The 12,293-nt window shown below is 40.5% G+C and overlaps 1 pseudogene across 1 annotated transcript in view; it reads left to right on the plus strand.

The window, feature by feature from the left end:
* Positions 1 to 7,193, plus strand: part of LOC307055613 (centrosomal protein of 78 kDa-like) — a 591,539-nt pseudogene extending 584,346 nt beyond the window's left edge. The window contains exons 12-16 of the transcript in view: positions 2,545 to 2,622; positions 4,075 to 4,241; positions 5,481 to 5,652; positions 5,975 to 6,022; positions 6,561 to 7,193. The product of the transcript in view is annotated as a centrosomal protein of 78 kDa-like (transcript). The remainder of the gene's footprint in view (positions 1 to 2,544; positions 2,623 to 4,074; positions 4,242 to 5,480; positions 5,653 to 5,974; positions 6,023 to 6,560) is intronic.
* Positions 7,194 to 12,293: the final 5,100 nt, after the last annotated feature.

Raw genomic sequence — 12,293 nt, forward strand, 5'->3', positions numbered from 1 at the left:
GACTGGCTTTAGTAATGAAACATTAAAGAATTTGAAGTTCTTAGACTCTCAATTTTTTAAACATGTTCTGAATATAAAAATATATGTTCATTGAGCAAATGTTTGAAAACAATGAACAACTTCTTGAAGGAAATAAAAGCCACCTCTGCATGTACACACACCTTATCTGCTCTTTTGTCTTAAAAAAGTATCCGAAATATTTTGCCATGTCACTAACTACTCTTCTACATCAGAGAATTTGATTAAGCTTATGCATCATCTCCCAGGAAAAACGCACAGATACATTTTGAATGTAGCACTCCTGAAGCCCATTCATTAACTCTGGTTGAGACCTCTTATCATTCTTAGTGGCTTCATAGCTCATTCCTTCAGACGATGAGCTGTTTTTATTTACACCAGTCCCAATTCGGAGGCTCTTAGCTTTCTTCTAGGGTTTGGTTATCAACAATCTTATGACATCATGTTGGTAGATAAATCTTTGCCCACATCTTTGATTTCCTTAGGGTAAACTCCTGATGTAGGATCGTTGTTAGGTACCAAAAGCTACTGTCCAGAAAGTGATACCAGCTCCTCTCCCAATGATGGCAGGTAATAGAGTTCCTCATTCTTTAAGTGATTGTTCAAAGCAGTTAACATGTATAAATATACCTTACTGTTTTCATAAGTATAGGTATTACGATTGTTTATCACTGCATAAGAAACCACCCCAAAACAGTGGCCTAAAGCAATGACAATCATTTATTTTGTTCACGAACCTGGAGGTTGAGTAGAGTATTAATTCTTTTACTACACTCTTACTGACTGAAAACAATACCTATTTGACTAGCTCAGAGTTCTGTAGGTCAGAATTCCAGGCACAGCGTGACTGGGCTTCCTGCTCAGATACACACGGGCACATGTGGGTTCCCTCCTGAGAGTGTTAAAGCACGTGAAATTTAAGTGTAAGATATTGAGCCCCAAACGTTGGATGTTCACCATAGTTTGTGTGGGCCACAGAGCTGAAATCAAGATGTCAGTCTGGCTGTGTTAGCGTCCAGAGGCTCTGGGAAAGAATGCCTACAGGCTTCTTCCGGCTTGTTGGCATAATTCAGATTCTGCAGTTGCAGGACAGAGGTCCCCATTTCCTTGCTGGCTGTCAGTCAGGGGAGAGTTACAGCTCCTAGAGGCCTCTCGCTTGCCTTCCCTGCCGCAGCATTGGACTTCTTCAGAGCCAGCAATGGAGAGTCTCCCTCTTGTCCCTTTTGTACTTCAATTCAGGAAGAGTTCAGGTCCTTTTCATGGGGTGCCTGAGTAGGCCACATCCACCTAAAATAATCTCCCTATCTTAAAAGATCAACTGATTTTGAACCTTAATTCCATGTGCAAAATCCCTTCACTACAGCACCTACATTTAGAGTTTGATTGGATAAGTGGAAGGTTTGTGTACTTCAGTAAGTGGTAGTCTTGGGGGCTCTGTCAGAATTCTGCCTATTGCAAGCAGTGTCCCCACTTCAAGGACCGAAGCGTCTTAGTTCCTAAAACTCCTGAGATAGTTTATCAGTGTTCATTTTATTTCAGTGACCTTGGTGAAGGGAAGACTACCACCTCCGTGAGCAGGAATGGCAGCCAGCTTCCTGAGTCCACAGTGTGGCTCTGCTACTTAGTGGTGTGACCTTGGCTGTGCTGCTCTACTTACTCTACTTCTCTGCCTCTGTTTCCCTCATCTGTAAAATGACATGGAGTTAGTGATCGTTCTTTCCTCGTAGGGATTTTGTTTTATAATTTTATTTTTGGCTGCATTGGGTCTTCATTGCTGCTCGCCAGCTTTCTCCAGTTGCGTCGAGCGGGGGGCTACTCTTTGTTGCGGTGCGGTGGCTTCTCTTATTGCGGAGCACAGGCTCTAGGCGCGCAGGCTTCAGTAGTTGTGGCACGTGGGTTCTAGAGCGTAGGCTCAGTAGTCGTGACGCACAGGCTTATTTGCTCTGTGGCATGTGGGTTCTTCCTGGACTAGGGCTCGAACCCGTGTCCCCTGCACTGGCAGGCGGATTCTTAACCACTGTGCCAGTAGGGAAGCCCCCTCTTAGGGTTTTGATGATTCAATTATTTAATACCCAGGGAACTCCAGGAACAGTGCTTGACTGTAAATTGCTTTAAAAGTGATTACTTTTTTAAAACATGCTTTTGAATCTGCAATTATGCAATTCAGGTATGCTAAGCAGGTTCGTTAATAGGACTTCCTGCTATAAAGAGACCCACAAATAAAAATAGAATTTTTCTTTCTTGGTCGTAACTTCTTATTTCTGACTTACTATGTTATGTGTGCATATGCCTTTTATGGTGGGCTGCCACAAATTTATGTTGGAAAGGGTGGAATTTAAATAAATCTTTGCAAATTTGATAGATTTTGATCATTCATTTCACTGGCATGGTATGCTATGACCAGTAGCAGACTAAAATCTGAGTTCACTTCTGGCTCTGCCCCTAAGTCCTGATGAGACCAATAGCTGGAAAGGCTTTTGGATATTATACTATGAATTACTTATAATATTGACTCTGTTTGTTTAGGAAACCCTGGAGGAGTGCCTAAAGCAGTTAAAGGAGGAAAGAGTAATAAGACTGAAGGCTGATAGACGAGTCAGTGAGGTAAACACGTTTCATCTGCTTTTGAGAGTGTTTTGGTTTTATTTTGATTTGATTTTAAGCCATATACACATATTTTGTAAGCTTTAAAACTGTAATATGTTGCAAATTGGTTGTATCATATGGACTTTTGCATTTACTGGTATTTAGTGATGATATGATCTATATTCCAGAAAGCATGTTTTTAAAGATGTGAAAATCTGGTTTTGTGTATGTGTGTGTGTGCTTTTATATGACATTAGCTTATTTCCTGTTCATGATTCTTTGATTCAAGAAGGCACTTTCTGTGCATGTATTGTATATAGAGTAACATAAAAGACATGATGAGACTCTCCTGGCAATGAATTAGGAAAGTGAATCATTTAAATAAATTTAAGGTATTGGAAAACTTCTAAGAATGCAATGAAAGATAAAAATATATACTATGAGAATTACATTAGGTAATGTGCATGAAAGCAGGGCATAATCTAAAAAGTTCTATCTAAATATAATTTATCACAGGATGAGTGTAGGGAGGAATTTTTGAAAGTGCATCCATTGGATTGGCAGACACTCATTCAATAAATGTTGAGCACCTGCTCATGTAAGGCAAAAGGGGCATCATGAACATTAACGGCCTTTCTGAGAAATACGAGAGTTGAGCTTACAGGGGGTTTTAAGTGTGTAGATGACGAGCAGAAGGGGAAGAGTGCACGGGGGTGAATATGTTCAAGAAGCCAAAGAAAATATTGGTGATCGTACATTTAATAAATTGGGTTGGGTATGATTTAGGACTTTTAAACGTAAGCATTAGATATTTTACTCACTAAAGTTAATTCTTAACATTCAGCAGAGTTGTAATATGTTTTGTTCAAATCAGATTCTATAATTCACTTTCTAATTTAAGGGAAACTTAAAGCAGGTCGTTTTCTAATGCGGAATGAGGCTCCATTATGAATTGAACCAGTTAGAAATGTGATCTTTTGTGAAAGATCATTAATAAAACGGTAACTTTGGTTTATTTATATACCACCTAAGTGTTATATAGGAAACTTTGTTGGGTGCCTGTGGGTTTTGGTTATTATGTGATATGGTCTCTGTCTTTACTGGCGGAGGGTTACACTAATTATAAATTAATTACATTTTGAGTGTTTTAGTTTTGTTCCTTGAAACTAGGCAAGACTACTTTTTGTTTTTTGTTTTTTTGGGTTTTTTGTGCGGTATGTGAACCTCTCACTGTTGTGGCCTCTCCCGTTGCGGAGCACAGGCTCCGGACGCACAGGCTCAGCAGCCATGGCTCACGGGCCCAGCCGCTACGCAGCATGTGGGATCTTCCCGGACTGGGGCACGAACCCGTGTCCCCTGCATCGGCAGGCGGACTCGCAACCACTGCGCCACCAGGGAAGCCCAAGGCAAGACTACTTTTGATGACAATGAGAAAAAATCATGTCAGACGTTTTCAGTCTTCTTGTATAGCTGGAACATGAAAATGCCCAGTTAAGAAACACAACTTTCTCTTTGTCTGAAGCCCTTCATGCCCACTCATTGACAAGCATGATCCTGGATGATGAAGGTGTTTTGGGCAGCACTGAGAATTCTTTTCAGAAGTTCCATGCTTTCCTGGTTCTCCTTAAAGATGCTGGGTTAGTTCATTTCTCTTCATGGCATTCTTCTCTTTGCGACTCTAATGGTAGTTTGCTGAGGAACTGGAGCAATATTCATCACTTACGTGGCCATATTTAGCCAAATTTAGTGTAATTATAGGTAATATAGTTGACGTTTTAAAATGAGGAATTAAATTTTTTAAGAAATGCAAATAGGGAAGCCTGCTTTGGTAGAGTGGGGAGCCCATTATAAAAGAGTAACCTGTAGACAGAGTAATTAGTAGGTATAGTTGTTTTGTAAAGACTAAATTAAAGGCAGTTTTCATTGAAAATATTCGGGAATGCATAAGAATTTTCCTATCTTTCACTTCTTTTGCTTGTTTGATAAGTTTGAATTAAAGTTATCTTTGCCTTAGACATAAAAATGATTATTAATCTGCAGGGGAGATATAGGTCAGTGGTTCTCAACCGGGAGCAATTTTGCTGAAAGAGGGAAGTGGAGATTGATAGTTGATGGAGTGGTGTTTTGTCAGTGAATGAATTGGTGTTGGTGTTGGGAAGGAAGGAACAAACACATTCTTGGAAACTGGAGGAAAGATGGTAAAGAAGTGTGGGACAGGGAGATCAGCTCGGTGCTTTGTGACCGCCTGGAGGGGTGGGATGGGGAGGGTGGGAGGGAGGGAGATGCATGAGGGAAGGGATGTGGGAACAGATGTATATGTATGACTGATTCACTTTGTTATAAAGCAGAAACTAATAAAAAAAAAAAAAGGTCAAGAAAAAAGAAAGAAGTGTGGGAATGGAGGTGTGACAGGCAGTGGACAGGGTTCATGGTACATATTGAAGCTGCTAGTGAGACAGTGGGATGTCTCCTAGAGGATGAATCTGGAAAGGGCTGAGGATTTGGGGGAGAGAGAGGCTTGTAGTCTGGAGTAGGATGTTGGCTTTTAAGATTTTAGAAGTAGGGCTTCCCTGGTGGCGGGGTGGTTGAGAGTCCGCCTGCCGATGCAGGGGCTACGGGTTCGTGCCCTGGTCTGGGAGGATCCCGCATGGCGCGGAGCGGCTGGGCCCGTGAGCCATGGCCGCTGAGCCTGCGCATCCAGAGCCTGTGCTCCGCAACGGGAGAGGCCACAGGAGTGAGAGGCCCGTGTACCCCCCCCAAAAAAAAAAAAAAAAAGATTTTAGTAGTATTTCATGATTGTATGTCTGGGGAAATCTAAACTGCTCTTCTATGATTATAATAACCTTTGTCTTTTCTCCTTTCCTCCTCTCGTCTAGGCTTGGGCAGTTGGCCACAATGGCTGGTATAGATCAGTCAGATTTTCATTTACTAGGTCGTCCCCAGATGAATTCTACTGTTAGTAGTCCACCTAAAGAAGAAAAGAAGGCACTTGAAGAAGGAAAATCAGAATCAAAACAGGGTGCCCCATAACAAATGCAAAATAGCCAAGTAAATGGACAGAACAGCACTTAATGTTTCTAAGAGTGATTAGCAAAAAGGAAATGACCAAGTCAGGGAGAAAACAATAATGATCAGTCTCTAATAGTTCACATGCTCGGGAGCTAGAAGACTCTGGAGTCCTTTCCAAATCTGAGATTAGTAAATGTGTGCCCATTTCATGATACTGTACTTTTGTAAATAAGGAGACTGGAAGTTCTTTAGAAAATTTATGAGTTAAAGCAAACTATCCTTAATGAAGAAAGAAGACATTAGAGAAAATATTCCAGATTTTAAATTGTATAAATGTCTATTCTGTTCATATTTTATCTAGGTTTCTATTTGTATGCAGTCAGCTTACAATGAAGGAACACTAATGAAGGTACACATACTGATATAATTTTTAAAATAAGTAATCCAGACATAGCTAATAGGTAACATATTAGAGTGAATCACCTGGTTATGGGAATGGGAGGGGAAAACCTGTCAGCTTTTCCTCTAGCCTTACTTGGAGCCCCCATCAGCCAATCTCAGAGTGGCCTTGGGAACTGACAGCTTGAGAACACAGTCTGGTCACAAACTATATACGGTTTACATGTGCCTGGAGGATAGAAAAGAAATTAATTATCTTACAGAATAGGGTTTTATTTTTAGTGAGGGAAAGGAAATGGGTAATAACTACCCCAATCACCAAAGTCTGAAAACGTAGCGGACATAGCCTTGGATATAGCTAGGTTAAGCTGAGAATCACTTGGCAAGATATAATTACAAAAAAAACTGGCTCTGAAATCTTCTGATTAATCAATTGACTGTGTTAATAATAAGATTACAGAGTAACATTGAAGTTTTGAACTCTACTTTTTAATGGTTGGCTTTGTTCATCACTGAATTTTTGTCTTGTCTTTTGTCTTCCCCTCCACTTTCCGAAAATTACAGGTGATGCTAGGATTCCTTTGCCTCTCGACTCCTTCCGTGTCCCAGCGTCTACTCAGGAGGCCTTAGAAACTTCCAAAGACAACCTCGGGGTCCCAGTCACAGAGCAGCGGCAGGAGTCTTTTGAACATTTCATTGCTAGAACATGTTCTCCTTCAGCAGACGTCATTTCTGGAACTGGAAGTCAAAGAAAAGAAGAGGAATTATCTAGAAATAGCAGGTCTTCTTCAGAGAAAATGAGCAAAGCAGGTGAATAGACCAAAAACTACTCTGCTAAGAAACAACCTGGGAAGGACCTGCATTCCTGCTCTGACTCACCTGTAAAGCAGAAAAGCAAAGGAATTGGGCAAAATAAATCTTTGGTTAATAAACCAATTAAAAGTGAATCTTCGAAAAAACACATTTCTGTTAAGAAAGAGAGTAGAATAGTGACTGTTTCATCAAAGACAACTAAAAGTAAACTCAGTCTACTAGAACAGTCTGAAAATGATACTCTTGGATCTGATTGTGAATTTCAAGAAAGCATCCATACTCTATCATGCCTAACATAGGTCTAAATCTTTTAAAATTATGTTTTTGCCTTCAAATTTTAATAAATTACTTATGTTTTTATTATAGCATATGGTGTTTTCAGTTACTTGACTGGAAGCCATTAGAGAAAGATTTTTTTTTTTTTTTTTTTTTTTTTTTTTTTTTTTTTTTTTTTTTTTTGCGGTATGTGGGCCTCTCACTGTTGTGGCCTCTCCCGTTGCGGAGCACAGGCTCCGGACACGCAGGCTCAATGGCCATGGCTCATGGGCCAAGCCGCTCCGCGGCATGTGGGATCCTCCCAGACCGGGGCACGAACCCGTGTCCCCTGCATCGGCAGGCGGACTCTCAACCACTGCGCCACCAAGGAAGCCCAAGAGAAAGATTTTTTTATCTATACTTTTTTATTATAATGAAAGTTTTTGGTGTACTTTTCCTTGTAACACTTTGCACCATTCATTCAGCTAGTGTATACTGAGGGCTTCATATGTACAGTACTTTTCTGGGTGCTGTTGCTTTCAGCAGTGAACAAAATAAAGCCTTTACTCTCCTGGAACTAGCACTCTGTGGTGGGAGAAAACATAAACAACAAAGCAGGCTAAGGGTTAAAAAGAGATGGGAATAATAAATGGAATAGTTTTACCATTTGGTTAAACATCAAACTATTATATGAATCACACGGCCAGAAGCCATTGACATATTTTAATTCATAATAACCAGAGAGCCTCAAACATTTACCAAGGCACTTAACCGTGTTTATGGATTACAGCAACGCTCTGAGGTAGGGAACTCTTACCATCCCCATTTTATAGATGAACAGTCTGATGAGACATTATGTGAGTTGCCCAGAATTGCACAGCTATAAGTAAGTGGGAAGTTGCAGTGTGACCCGAACCCATGCTCTTTTTTTTTTTTAATGTATGGACTTTATTATCTTTCATTTGTTTCTGATTTATGTGAATTTTTTCTTTAAAGATTTTTTCTGCTGTCAACCATTTTTAAAGTGTTTATTGCATTTGTTACAGTATTGCTTCTGTTTTATATTTTGGTTTTTTGGCCTCAAGGCATGTGGGATCTTAGCTCCCCGACCAGGGATTGAACCCTCACCCCCTCCATTGGAAGGCAAAGTCTTAACCACTGGACCACCAGGGAAGTTCCCCTTACGTGACTATTTTTCTGGCAATTTTTTTTAATTTTATTTTTTATTGACATACACTTGAATTACAGTGTTAATTACTGCTGTACAGGAAAGTGACTCAGTTACACATTTATGTACATTCTTTTTCATATTCTTTTCCATTACGGTTTATCACAGGATATAGAATATAGTTCCCTGTGCTCTACAGTAGGACCTTTTTGGGTTTTTTTTAAATACATGCACTTTCTTAAAATAAATGTATGTATGTATGTATGTATGTATTTTTGGCTGTGTTTGGCCTTTGTTGCTGCACGCCGGCTTCCTCTAGTTGAGGTGCACATGCTTCTCATTGTGGTGGCTTCTCTTGTTGCAGAGCACGGGCTCTAGGTGCGTGGACTTCAGTAGTTGTGACATCCGGCTTAGTTGCTCTCTGGCATGTGGGATCTTCCCGGACCAGGGCTTGAACCCATGTCCCCTGCATTGGCAGGCGTATTCTTAACCACTGCGCCACCAGGGAAGTCCCATGTAGGACCTTTTTGTTTATCCATCCTGTATATACACCACTTTGCATCTGCTAATCCCAAACTCCCAATCCAACCCTCTCCCACCCCCTCCTCCTTGGCAACCCCCAGTCTATTCTCTATGTCCTTGGTTATGTTTCTGTTCACACATAGGCTGTAACCAGGCTCTTAATTACTTTGTTATCCTGTTTCCTTGTTAAGAGAAGAAGGGTTTAAGGAAGGCACTGAGAGAGAAGCCAGTGACCACTAGAAGTGCAAAAACAGTGGGGCTGTCAGAAAGCACACCTGTCTCCTTCCCCCATCGTGAGCAGAATTTTTAAATGGCAGAGTATGTAAGAGTATGTGATGACACATCTGTGGATTAAATGATGTCTCCCTGGTAAAACATGTACAGATAAGTCTTTAGTTCAATCAGAGTGAAAGGTGAGATCAGAGAAAAGCTGGAGTGTCAGATTTCTTGTAGAAGGTCCTGCCTGATTGTTACTAAGAGGGCTACTACAGTACTAGTTAGTTCCTTAGTCATGGGTTGAGTGTTAGAGGAGTGAAACAACGAGCAAGATGTAGTGTTGGCCCTTTAGCAGTGGAGTGAGAGGGGAAGACGCACAGCAGATGTCTCATCCTGCACGTGACATGCTGTGACGGGCATATTCAGGGCGTTTAGTCAGTGTTTGTGGAAGAAGAGGGGGAGCCGTGAGGCAAAGAAAAGTCATCAAAAGAGGCAGACCCTAAGCTAAGTCTTAAAGGACTCGTGAGAAACTGGTGAGTCAGCCGGTGAAAGGCAAGGATACTCAAGGCAGAGTGGACAGCGGAAGTCCAGAGCCGTGAGTGTGCGAGGGGTGTGTCACAGAGCCACAGGCACAGGCTCTGGAGGATCAGTGCAGTGTCCCCAGGCAGCGGCAAGTGCCCCTAAAGGAGGCAGCGAGGAGGAGGAGAGCAGGTCTTAACCATCCATGTGCGTGGAGCTGGTTTCCTCAGAAAATAGCTAAGAATGGAAAGGACAAGTTCAGGTGGCATTTTAGACCACTGACGTCAGTATGGATGAGGAATCTGAAGAAGCCTGGAGATAATTATGCCCCACTCTTCTGAGGAACAGTGCTTTATATTTTCAAGTGGGATTTTCACGCTGCCACCTCCTCTCCTGTCCCTACTGAAAGGTTTATAGGCCGGCAGAAGGGAGAACCTGGCTTAAGTAAAGTTAACCAGGTTCCTTTACGGTACAGCTTCTCGGGGCTGCTGTAGGCTAATGTTCATTCTGGATCGTCACAGCAGGCGTATGGTACACAGCCATCCTCAAAGCTATTTGACCCTAGAGTCCTTTTCTAATAGAATGTCTAACAAGTGGTTCCACCAAACAGCAATTTCGTAACTTCTAGACCAGGTAATAGCAAGAAGAAAGGGGTCTGAAATAAGGTATAGATGAAGGGAGGAAATAAGTTCTAATTGTATTTAGGAGATTACCAGCAAGACTTGACCTTAGGAAGTAAGGAAGAAGTAGGAGGCGGAGACTGAACCCCCATCTGTGTGACTAAGGTTGGGTGGTGGTATCATTGAGTTTGGAAATAGGGGATAAAGAACTGAAGTGGGGAAAAGACTTTAGTTCTGGACATGTAGAATTTTAAAGCACCTGTAGAATTCAGAAGACAAACTGGTAGATAACTGGACATGCACGTGAAGACATGGAAAGATAAAAATTTGAATGTCATCAGCACATATCAGCAGTCATTAAAATCATGAAAATGGATGAGATTTCAGAGAATTGTGAGTACTGACAACGTTTAAGTAATAAGCAGAGGAAGAATTCTGGGAAGGAGAGAGGTGATAGAGTTTCAAGAAGGAGGAAGTAGATGACAGTGTCATCCTTCAGAGAATGTGAGTGTCCATTGGATTTGGGCAGTTAGGTCCCCAGTGACCTTAGAGCAGTTCAGTGAAGTGGTGGACAAAAAGCCAGATGGCAATAAACTGAGGGTGTAGGGCTGCCTGTCGGGGCCAGGCGGGGCTAGTGAGGACAGTGGGAATAGGCTACTCTCAAGGAGTTTGGATGAAAAGAGAAAATAATTAGCAAAAAAGAATTTTTTAGAATGAGAAGGACTTATATTTTATATGTTGAAATGAAGGAACCAATAAAGGAGATCCTGAAGATGTAGATAATAATTTAGAGAATTGGGGAAACATGGACATATGAATAAGAAAAAAAACCTTGCACAGTATATAAAAATCACTTGTATCCTTCGAGCTGGATGGATACTGGTAAGTTTGGGAGGAAATAAAGGTAAGAAGAGATAGAAGTTAAAGAAGTTTATACTGATAGCCTCAGTTTTCTTTGACACAGATTTTTCAGAGACACATATATACACATACATAATTACCGTTTGAAAATTCTTTCATAGTTACATGTTTTATTAATCACGTCTGAGAAAAGTCACTGATTTTCATTTTGTATAGCATTATCTTGTAAGGACAAGATACAGTGACAACTTCCATGCTTTTTGCATATCAAGAGCTGACACTGAAAGTATCTGCATAATTGAATTTTCACTTCTTATTTGTAATAAGTTTATCCTTAGGAGGATACTTTCATAGTGTTTGATCACAGATGAGTTTGGGCATTGCGATCACTCAATAATGTTAAGCATCTGTCAGGTCCTCTCCTATACTATATATTAATTTTTTGTCCATTAAGCAAATATTTATTGGCGGCCTGTGGGAATAAGATACACCTAGGTCCTCGTTCCTTGGTATATTCACAGAAGCCTCTGAAACTAAATTTCCAAGTCAGGCCATACTAAGGCCTGGCATAATAAGTTTTCATTGTTAACAGTTTTTTTGTGTTTGTGGGGGTTTTCTGTTTTTATTTTTTTGAAGCAAGGATAACACACTGTCTTAACTCAGTAGTTGTCCATTCATTAATAAGTCAAAGAAGACATTGATGAAGCATGGTATTTTGAATATCCTTTCCACAGAATAGGTAATGGGCCATCCTGAAACTCTGGTGAGATGCTTATCATTTTCAGATTTTGGAGTGGCTGAGAAAACCCTATTACACCTTGAATTATCACTAGAAACATGAAGTCAGCCAAATAAAAACAGTGCCTCTGCCTACTGAGGTGGTCAATTTCCATCTCAACAAAAGTGACCATTTCTCCTTTAGATTAAAATCAAGAAAATCCCCTCTGTCCAGGATGCAATAATAGGGTGCACGAAAGACGAAAACTGAAGCTATTCCCTCTACACCTGAACAGTGAATTCATTCTGATATCAAATTTTGTTATGATTCTGTTATGACCAGGTGCTTTATTGTTTAGAGATCAAGTTACTGTTCATTCTTGGTAAGTAAGAAAAATCCACGTTTTAGGACTCTGAATAGTAACTTTATATATATATTATATATATTAAAAATAAATATGTATATTATATGTAATATATATTCCACCTATTCAACAAAATTGTAACTTTCATCATCTCTTACGAATGATGAACTGTATTCACTCTTTGGAAAGGGCTTATAGGGAATTAAAGTCTCCATATACTTTTTA

Source organism: Hyperoodon ampullatus (genome assembly GCF_949752795.1).
Source record: "Hyperoodon ampullatus genome assembly, chromosome: 7".
Classification (NCBI taxonomy): Eukaryota; Metazoa; Chordata; class Mammalia; order Artiodactyla; family Ziphiidae; genus Hyperoodon; species Hyperoodon ampullatus.